The following is an 11,201-nucleotide window of genomic DNA, read 5'->3' on the forward strand; positions in this document are numbered from 1 at the left end:
ATGAACAAAATACACTGATGAACAAAATAGGTGCAGAGGCATGGATGCAGGGAACAGAATGGCAGATCTCAGTGGAGCGGTGGGGGAGGGGATGGGAAGAGATTAAGCAAAGAACATGTAATGCATGTATGTATAACCTGTGGACACAGACAATAGTGTGGGGAGGGCTTGGGGTAGGCAGGGGCTGGGTGGAAAGGGAGGGGGTAAATGGGGACATCTGTAACACTGTCAACAATAAATTTTTTTTAATCAAGTTATTAGTCTTTATCGAAGCTATCTTGTTCCACTTATGTTCCCACAACCTTCTTTCTTCCTTTGAAATCCTTGATGAGTTTAATGTGTTTTCTTCAAGGTGACCGGCGCCTTGTCTCGAAATAACTGTCTTCTCTGCTGGGACGTGGAAGATCACTTCGTAAGCAAAGCTGACAGATGGGAACAGCAGTTCTAACCCACGAGAGACGGCGGGTACTTGGGAATTCAGTCCCGGTCTTAGCCGAGACCTGCCGGAGCCTGGGGAAGGAGAGCAGATGGAGCGAACGGACTTCTGCCGATGAAGTGCTCAGAGGCCGCGCTGGTGCTAACCCGGCCCGCTCTGCAGAGAGACGGGGACGCGGTGCCCTTGGGGTCTCAGCGCGACAGACGCTCATCCGAGCGCAGGGCAGACACCTCCTCCGCTTCCCTACCAGGTTTCCAGGGCAGGACCCATGTCACAAAGTCGCTGATCGGCGCTATCCTGGGGACTTCATCGGCAACAAGCAAATAAGGGTCGGACACGTACTACCTGCCCCAAACATTGCTGTTACTGCCCAAATGGGAAGAGAATGAGCGAGAAGGGCGCAGAGCAAAGGGTTGCTGGCTGGGGACGCAGAAACGCGGTCAACGTTTTCCTTAAGTACCGGGGTTCTTTCGTGAAACAGGACACCTGTCCCTAAAGAAAATGGCAGATCTCATACATTACGGTTATTTTGTGGCTCTTCTCAAGAAAAGTACTGTAGTCTAATTGCTACTATGTCCAGCTTACCAAGGACAAAGGCTGCAGAGAAGCCAGGACGCACACACTCCATGCGGTGTTTCCAGCATGGTCCGGGGTGGTGGTGTTATTAGCAACGTTCTACGTTGAAAAAATCCAATTGATTCTACATCGAAAAGGAAGTAACCCCAGGTGTATGATTTACCAATATAGAACAAAATACACAAGGGGTCTCTCTAATCAAGATTACAAACTGCACCGGCTGGTGTGCTCAGTGGTTGAGTGTTGACCCTGCACCAAGAGGTGGCTGGTTCGATTCCCGGTCAGGGCACATGCCCAGGATGTGGGCCTGATCCCCAGAGGGGGGCGTGCAGGAGGTGGCCAGTCGATGTTCTCGCTCATCAATGTTTCTATCTCTCTCTCCCTCTCCCTTTCTCTCTCTCTAAAATCAATAAAGGGAAAAAAATTTTAAAAGATTACAAGTTGCGCCCTGGCCGGTTTGGCTCAGCAGTTAGAGCGTCGGCCTGCGGTCCAGAGAGACCCGGGTTCAGTTCCCGCTAAGGGCATGTACCTCGGTTGCAGTTTGTCCCCGGCCCTGGTTGGGTCGTGCGGGTGGCAGCCACTCGATGTGTCCCTTTCACATCGATGTTTCTCTCTCTCTTCCTCTCTCTCCCTCCCTCTCTATCAGAATAAAAAATGGAAAATTGTCCTCGGGTGAGGATAAAAAAAAAAAAAGATTACAAGCTGCATTTGTTAGTCCTTGTATTTAATCAGCCACAGTGTTGCAGAGAGTAAAAGATGTATGAGCAACCTTTACCCCGGAGAAACTGACATTTGCAAAGTAAATTTTACTCTGATGCTCCTCAATTCATGAGAAAACTATACATATTGGTCAAATAATGTCACAGCCAATTCTTTTAGCTGTCCTCATCCTTGGGGACGATTTAAATTCTGAGTTTCTGGGTTCAGTAACAACATTATAAAATGCAGTTATGCTTTGAACTATGGGAGGCTAGAATCTAGTTGTGTCATGTTTGATACAAGAATGAAATAAACTTTGTCCGCGTCAAACGAGTTGCTTATACATGGAAATATTGGCTGGAGCGGATCACTTCGTTGGTACGAAAGTCTGAATGTAGAATGAGGTCCCCGGAAGGAACCCGTGGTGATTCCTGACTCTCTGCTTCCATACAAGGGTTCCCTCGTCATCCACACTGAAGCAAAAATGTCCGGGCTCCCCACCAAAAGCTGCCCTTTCTCCAATGAACGCATCTGCTTGGGAGACAGTCCTGACTTATAAGCCGAAATCTGCGTGTTCTGCGCTTTCCCGTCTTTTTGTATATAATTGCCTGTTCCTGTGCATCCCCTTAAAACGTCTCCCAGTCCCCTGGTTCCCTGAATTACCCACTGAACACGTTTTTCTTTCTTGGCCTTCTGTCTTGAGGCACTGAAGTCAGGACCATCTCAAAGCGGGCGTCCAAGATTCAGAACAACATTCCGGAGGTCACCAGGCCTGTGAGACACCCAGAGGGGTTATCCCTTTCTGTGGTTTGGACACCACCAGCCTATTCATTCCATCAGGAACTTTTTTTCGTAACGACATCCAATTGTTGGCTTACGATATGGACAAGCAAAACCCTCCTATCTTTCTCACCGTTGCCAAATCACCTCTACCCATTCTGTCCTCAGGCTGGTCAGTTTTTTGTTTTGCTTTTAATTTTAATTTTTTTTATTAACTTATTTTTGTTACAGATGTTTCTCCTTTTTCCCCATTGATACCCTCCTCCCAATCCACCTCCCCCCACCCCCATCCCCAGCATCGTTGTTGTCTATGTCCATGGTCATGCATACATGCATATACGTTCTGTGGTTTATCTCTTCCCCCCACCCCAACCCCCTCTTCGGAGGTTTGTCAGTCTGCACCCTATTTCTATGTCTCTGGGTCTATTTTATTCATCAGTTTGTTTTGTTCATTATATTCCACAAATAGGTGAGATCATGTGATATTTGTCTTTCTCTGCTTGGCTTGTTTTGCTTAGGACAATACTCTCCAGGTCCCTCCATGTCGTCTTAAAGGCTGCTCGGTTTTGTTTGTTTTTTTAATCCAAACTCAAGGACTTTTTTTCAATTTTTGTTCAGATAGAGTGGGAGGGAGAGAGAGGATAAGACAGAGGGAGAGAGAACATTGATGTGACAGAGACACATCAACTGGCTACCTCTTGTGTGACCCCAACCAGGGCCGGGGACAAATCGCAACCAAGGTACTGCCCTTGACTGGAATTGAACCTGAGACTCATTGGTCCACAGGCCAACTCTCTAACTGCTGAGCCAAACCGGCCAGGGCAGGCTGTTCAGTTTTTAAAGGTAAACACGGAGGAGAACAGTTGGCTTTGCCTGTCACGTCTGCCTGTCAAGACTACTTTGAATCTTGGTTTACCATCGATGATATTCACCCCCATTTCCTGCTGTCACCATCTCCAGACTTGATAAGCATGTCTTCAAGTCTTCATGAAGTCACTGATGAAAACACAGAGCTCATCTCTGAAGATTGTTTTCCCAGTTCAGGTGCTTCTTCACCCAGTATTTCCGAGTACCTGCTATGTACCAGAAACCATGTCAAGAAAAAACAATGGAAAAATGTATTAACATATAGTCTGTGAAACAAATAAGATAGGACCTGGGACTGCAGAGAATTATCCTATTTAATAGATCATACAGCGTTGCTGATATTTCAGGGGGAGAATGTGTAAGCAGCAATCATTCTATGAAACTTTGATGTTTTCCATTATATTTTACACAAGAGTGCCCTGGGAGACTTGCTCTCTGGTAGATCGTCGTACCTGAAACATTACCAAAAGATAAAGGGAAGTTAGCACGACCAACATTATCTTAGTAAAACCGCATGGACCCTTAGTGGGCATCACACTATTTGTAAATGGGGCAGGAATACAGTCCAGGGTTCAAATCCTAGCTCGTTCCAGCATCTTCTAGCTGTGTGACCTTGAACAAGTTCTGATTTCTCTGACACCGAGTTCCTTTATCTGTGGGAAGAGCAATGAACACCTCACACAATTGGGATGCGGATGGAATGAGGTAAATATGTGAATTATTGTTTAAAATTAGTTTCCTTTTTCCTAAAAGTTCATTCACCATTTGACAGTCTCTTTAATGATTTTTCAGACCTAAATATTGTTGGTCTGTGTTCTGAGGTCAACCACTTCCTTGTTTGCAGATTAGGATGACCTGTCTTCCTCTCTGGTGTTTGGCCCCTCCCCATCCTCCTTGATTTTGCTGACATGTGCTGTGGTCCCTCTTGGCCCTGGGGTCTTCTTTGTCTAGATCTAGAAATGAGAGTGACCAAGACCTTTTCTACAACTCCTTGGTTAAGTTAGGCTACAGTGTCTTTTTCTTTATTGATTTGAGTGAGAGAGGAAGGGAGAAGGAGAAAGAGATAGAAACATGGATGAGAGAGAACATCGATTGGCCGCCTCCTGCATGCTCCCCACTGGGGATCAGGCCCACAACTGGGCATGTGCCCTGACCGGGAATCGAACCAGCGACCTCTTGGTGCAGGGTTGACGCTCAACCACTGAGCCACACCAGCCGGGCTACAGTTTCTTTGTTGTATGTGTTCTCTACTTTTCTATTCAAATTCCTCTTTCCTCTCTAAAAACCATGAAAATAAAAACAGTAACGAAGTTGTTCTGTCTTCTGAGAGTCACTAACTCAGATTAGCCACACTCACTTTACAGCTAGGGGCGTGTTAGCCTCGTTGATGCAAAGGCGAGTGAATCTACACGTGCGGGTTTGATTTTCAGCCATTTGTGAGGGAATAAAGTCTCCCAGCTGGTGCCCCCCAATCTTTTCAAAGTTTGGTGGAGGGAGGTGACGTGTTTGACAGACGATGTACAATTTATCCAGTCCTCTGTTCCTTTCTCGGGTTGTGTTTGCATATTCTTACTCAACATTGTTCAAGTCGATAATATTTACACGTTGCTCAGAAAACATAATTTTCCCGGTGACTGAATGATCCTTCACCAAGGAAATAAATGTAGTGCTCATTGCGGACCCCCAACCCTCATAGTCTCTCTGTGTCTGAGTTGTTCTTTTTAAACTTTTTTTATTGTCTGGATTTCGTCAGTTTGTTTTTCCAAGAAAATGACTCACGTACTGAGCTCTGAGCTTTTTTCCTGAGGCCTGTCTGTTATCCGTCTTTCCGCGTCTTCACTTAAAATGTGCCTCTGGGATCAGCATGAAGAAGAGTCTAAGTCCCGCTGGATTGAGCTCTCCCTACAGGCTTATTTACTTGTTTATTTCTGCTTTCTCCTTGAAGTTTAATAGCTCAGCTACAACAGGTATCACTGTTGACATTCTCTATAAAATTTTGTACAGAATCCACTCATTTTTCAAACTGTGAAGTTTTCATTTTGGGGAGTTCTCTTGTATTTTTTCTTTGAATGCATTTTTTGTTTGACTTTTTTGGCTTTTCTCCTTCAAGGCTATCGGGGATCTTTAGGTAGGACCCTCCTGTCTGTGTCCTGTATCGAGTAGCTCCTTTCTGATTGCACACTCTGTTTTTCATCTCAGTTTATTGTGATCATCTCCAGCTGTTCCTCTGATTTTCAGGAGTTAATTTGGATATGTTCTTTCTTTTCCTTGGTGGTTTAATTTTAGTTATCAGCCATTGTCATACATTTTTCTTTACTTTGCAGCCGGGTCTTCATCTCATTCAGTTCTTTTGACCTCTCTGTCTTCCAGCTTTTAATGTTTTCCTTAAGTTGTTCGGGGGCAAGAAGCAGTTGGGTTATATTTCCACCTGTCCCTTGATCTATGTTTTATTCCGGGTCCCGTGTTTTGTGGTGTATATCATGTGTTTGGGATTTTTGTTCAATTTTACCAGGTGCTGTAGCAACTTTGCATCTTTGCTTTGCTTTTCCACCCCGCTCGTTTTGGGACGTTTCTAAGCATTCTGTTGCTCTTGTCTCTCCCACCCTCACCCTACTAGAACGTTTTCTGCTCGCAACCCAGGACTTAACGTACTGTATTCTAATCACTCTTCTACGCCCGAGGCGGTGACGGGAGGATGAGGAACTCAGTCTGCATTCAGACGGTGTTAGCCACCGACACAGGTCTGTGCCCTGGAGCTGGAGAGAGTCTGACCCTGAGGAGAGCATCCTCAAGCTTTTCATTCTGCCTGCGGTGCCTCCCTGCTCCTTACACTGGTCTGCTCTCCACACCTTGTCTCTTCCCGCCGGTCACTTCCTAAGTCCTCTGAAGACGGCAGACAGAGGAGGCTGTGGCCTCACTCTGCTTCCTTCCCGCTCTGGGGGCGCTGGCGTGTCATCGCGGGTCTCCCCAGCATGCCCACGGCCACCGGAGGAGGGGGTACGTTACGGAGCTAGGTCCACTGCCCCCTGCGCTCTGCTCCCAAACCGGCCTCTTGCCTTAGTTGCCAAGTTTCAAAGTTCACTGCCTTTTCCTCCCCAGTCCCTGTTAGGATGCCACCAGGAATTCTGTTGTCAGAGTTGGCTCATTCGTTTAGCTATTGGGAAAGAAAGAAGCTGGGTGCTACTTCAACCCGCATTTACCGGGAAGGCCCCAGAGCTGGGTGTCGGGGACACAGCAGACATCTCGCCCTGGCCCCGGAGACTGGAGAGGGGGGACTGCGGCTCCCAGAGCCCAGATCTGTCCGGAGCCCGCGGAGCCCGCGGCCTGAGCCCCCAGCTGTGCTGGTCGCTTGGAAACTGATTGGAGGCCCATTTTAGCAAAGTGAACAGATCACCGGGTATGTCTTTGGGTACTTTATGCACATCTAGCTTCGTCTTATTTTTCTTACCCTTGTTTCTCTTTATTTTTTCACTTTTTAAAAGATCTTGCTTTAGCTGGCCAGTGTGGCTCAGTGGTTGAGCATTGACCCGTGTACCAGGAGGTCGCCAGTTCGATTCCCGGTCAGGGCACATGCCCAGGCTGTGGGCCCGATCCCCGGGGGGGGGGGGGGGCATGCAGGAGGCGGCCCATCAGTGTTCTCTCTCATAGATGTTTCTATCTCTCTCTCCTTCTCCCTTCCTCTCCCTGAAATCAATAAGGAAAAAATATTTTTAAAATAAAAATACCAGATCTTGCTTCACAGTGTCTGTGAGTAACCTCCGCTCCTTTGCGGAAGGGGTGAGGCCAGCTGTCAGCCGCTGCACCCCTATCCCTCCTCTCTCTGCCGGAGGTCCGAGGCCTCGCCTGGTTCTTCTGACTGACGGGCCTGGGCACCGCTGCTCCGCCCTCGCCGGCCGCTCCTTGGAGGTCCAGGCAAGCGTGAGCTCTGCGGTTATTCTCAGGGCTGATGCCTGATGCTGCTCTTGGTCACCGGCCCTTCCTTCCACCTCTTTGCAACGCCCCTCCTCTGACACCTGTTCCCTCTGCACCCCAGTCGCAGCTCCCCCGCAGCCGAGGCCCTGCCTGCTGCTGCAAACCATCGACACACAGGACCGCAGCGATCAGAGACTCCACGTCGCCGGGCTTCGAGGACGAAGGCTGTGTGAGGGTTTGACATGGTATCTGAAACCCGGCACTGAACAGGAGCCTAAACATCATTTTAAAGTTCTGACATTTGCATCATTTTTTCTTTAAATAAAAGGAAACATGGCAGAGAAGGTTAAAATCCCTTCCACAGAGTCTTCGCCGCCGCCCCTCCCTTGGCTCGGACCCCACTGGCATGGATCTGGTGTGTACACGTGAGTCGGTTCACAGTTTCGTGGATGTAGACGTGCCCGGGGCCGCGCGCAAACCCCTAACCCGCAGGTCAGCTCCCCTGCCCCCTGTGCGAGGCTCCGTTGCTCCTACCAGCCTCAGCCTGGGTGCTGGCTCCGCCCTTTCTCGCCTTATCCCCAAGCAATTCTTTCTTTGTGTCCCCACAGCATCAAAGTTTTCCTCTGTCGGTTGTCCCCACGGCAAATGCGCTCAAACTTTTCTCTGCGAACAACAACCCTGATCCACACCCACGCCCTCCCCATCCCTCTGTTCTCCTGTCTGCTCGGCCGCCCCCTCCCATCTGTCTAATTCCTCTCCTGCTGTGCCGTCCAGGCCCCTCCCCTCCCCTCCCTCCAGCTCTCAGGGAGCAGCGCCCCGATGCCTCATCGAGCCTGGACCCGTCCCCTTCGACTCAACCCACCGGAGGCATCTCACATCGACCACCCTGCGCGGCCTGACACCTTCCTCACCTGGCTTTGGGGACACCGCTCTTCCTTCCCTGAGTCCTTTCTTCTCCTCACTGGCCGCTTCCCTGGCACCCCCGACCTCTGAACAAGGGGCGCCGGGCTCCCTCCCTCTGTCTTTATCTATATGGGTCCCTCAGTAATTGCACCCAGTCTGACGGTCTCTACCAGCCGTGCGCCAGGAACTCCCCCGAAGTGCACACAGCTCTCCGTCCTCACGTCTCTGCTGGACGTGAGACCTCTCCCCCGGGACACTTCGGCACCCGGGTCCCCTGGCGCCGTCCTCCGAGCGACTCCTCGCCACTCCCGCGTGGGCCCATGTTCCCCGAGGTCGGCTCTTTCCCTTCTCTCCGCCGCTGGAAGTCCTGTTTCGGGGTCACACGCTTGTCACTGCCTCGTGGCACTCCCCGCCTGCGTGAGCACAGTCCAGCCGCTCTCCGAATGGTGTTCGTAAACTTTCATCAGATCCCGACTGGGGATCGCGTGCTTCAGTCGTCCCTGCCTCCTACATTTTAAAAACTCTGGACGTGGTATTAAATCCTAAGAAAGGAGCCTTAAATATTAGACAAGGACTGTGGAGTTATCCATTTATTCCTTCCTTCTGTCCATTTTTGCTTCATGTGATCTCAAGCTCCGTTAGGGGCTCATACACATTATAATTGTGTGCAGCTGGGGACTTACCCATTTTCTTGCAACAAATGTCAGCAGAGGTAAAGATGGCTATTTGGTTGCACTCGGGCACCAGAAGTCTTTACTTCAGCTTTTTGTTTATACTTTTTTTCTTTATTGATTTTAGAGGGAGGAAGGGAGAGGGAGAGAGAGAGAGAAACATCGATGAGAGAGAACATCAATGGGCCGCCTCCTGCACGCCCCCCACTGGGGATCGGCCCACAACCTGGACATGTGTCCTGACCGGGAATCAAACCGGCAACCTCTTGGTGCAGGGTCAATGCTCAACCACTGAACCGCACCAGATGGGCTACTTCAGCTTTTTAAATCTATGAAATTAGAAAAACAGGACCTGCTCAGAAAGCTTAACGATAGCTTTCAGAATGGTACCCCACTCTGCTACAACTTTTCCAGTGACGTCTGTCCACAAACTTAGATGTGATGAGATCTGTCATTAGGACCCCATTACTGAATGTAGTTTGGTTGGAACGGCCTGGGAGGCGGGAACCTTCGGTCCCTGCTGTACTCCAGGAGCAGCCATGACCCTTAGGTCACTGCCGGGGATCCAGCAGCATCCTCTGGCCTTCAGGCCTCATCTGGCCTGGGGTCAGGCTCTGCGCTGCGGTTCCTGTTGCCGGTGACCCCAGTGGGCGTGATTTCTGGTGTATCACCTTAGCGAGGGTGAGACCCAGCTCCTGCCCTCCTGGGCCTGGTGCACGGCCCTCGGGGAAACACCGACCTCTGCTCAAAGGGTCATGGTGGAAAACCTCTAATTCTCCAGTTTTTACAACCTCTAATTCTCCAGTTTTTAAAACCTCTAATTCTCCAGTTTTTAAAACCTCTAATTCTCCAGTTTTTTTCTTTGAAAAAAAATAAAGTGCTACTTTTACAAATTAACCATTGGCTTTTTGTTGCTTTGGATTTAAATGTTATGCACGAGTGTGGACATGATGTCAAACACTGGACCCTTTGTTTACAGTGGGTGTCCGTCTGTCCGTGTGGCGCAGGAAGCCTGGCTGTCGCTCTGTAGGTAAACTAGATCTTTTACTGTAGCCTGTGCAAGAGCTCCAAGTGAGAGGAATAGACGGCGTCAATCAGAATTTCAAAATAGTGTCCAATGACACTTTGTTTATATTATATAAGCCTGCTAGATATATTACATCATATTAGAATGAGGACATTTTTGCATTTATCTTCAGATAGAGTGAGAGGGAGAGAGGGAGGAAGAGAGAGAGAGAAACATCGACGTGAGAGAGACACATGGACTGGCTGCCACCCACACGACCCCAACCAGGGCCGAGAACAAACTGCAACTGAGGTCCGTGCCCTTGGCGGGAACCGAACCAGGGTCTCTCCGGACCGCAGGCGGACGCTCTAACCGCTGAGCCAAACCGGCCAGGGCAGAACTTAAAGGTCTTGTGAAGACGACGTGGTGCCTCCATTTAGCAGCAAAGGGGACACCACCCTTTCCCGACCTGCACTGGTGGCCCTGAAGCTTGAAGGACATCGCAGAAACAGGGCGCAGACGGCTCCTTCCCGCTGAAGGGGTTCCGCAGGGAACATTCGGGCAAGCCCGCCCCGCACAGCCTGCTCTGTGCAGCTTCTCACAAGTCACATCGCCAGCGACGGAGGTTTGCTCCCACGTCCAGGGAACGAGGACACGGCCAGGGCGGCGGAAGGACAGGCCTCCTGCAGCCGGCTGCGTCCCCCCATCCTCGGCCGGGCACTGGGCGCCCAGAGCAGGGCGGGAGGACGCGGGCGGAAGGACGCTGACATCTGGGGCGCGGGACGGGCCGCTGCTCACCCGCCGGGCTGCAGGTGGGCGCTGGCTGCAGGTGGGGGAGAAGGGACTACCCCCTGAGGGCGCATCGCCCCCCAGCATCGGTGCTGAGCACCCCCGGGCATTGCCTAGGACGGGATTAAAGCGGCTCAGGTGGAAACCAGCGGTGCCGGGATGCGTCCTGCCCACAGGCAGCTGGACTTGGTGGAGACTCGGACCCTGGCCTGCTCCTTGAAGCAGTTTGGCTCCGGGAGCAGAGAACAGGGCGGGGGGTGGACGAGTGTCGCGGGGAGGCCTGCCGGTGGCCAGGGCCGCAGGTGGCGCTGGGCTGCTTGGGGTCCAGGTCTGCTTCTCCTTTCCTGTGAAGCAGCCCAGCGCCGGGCGGGGCCGGGACATCTGTGTGTGGGGAGCTTGTGGGTCCGAGGGCTGAGGGGTGGCTGCTGAGAGATTTCAGGGATTTCACACTCCGCCTCGCCCCCTGCCCCGCTCCCCACGCGCGGATCTTTTCCTAAATAGAGTCAGTGCTCATTTCTCTGTTATGTACTGAGGCCCTGCTCTGTGCCAGGCGTTGGGAGCA

This window comes from Molossus molossus, unplaced genomic scaffold (assembly GCF_014108415.1).
Source record: "Molossus molossus isolate mMolMol1 unplaced genomic scaffold, mMolMol1.p scaffold_m16_p_9, whole genome shotgun sequence".
NCBI classification, from domain to species: domain Eukaryota; kingdom Metazoa; phylum Chordata; class Mammalia; order Chiroptera; family Molossidae; genus Molossus; species Molossus molossus.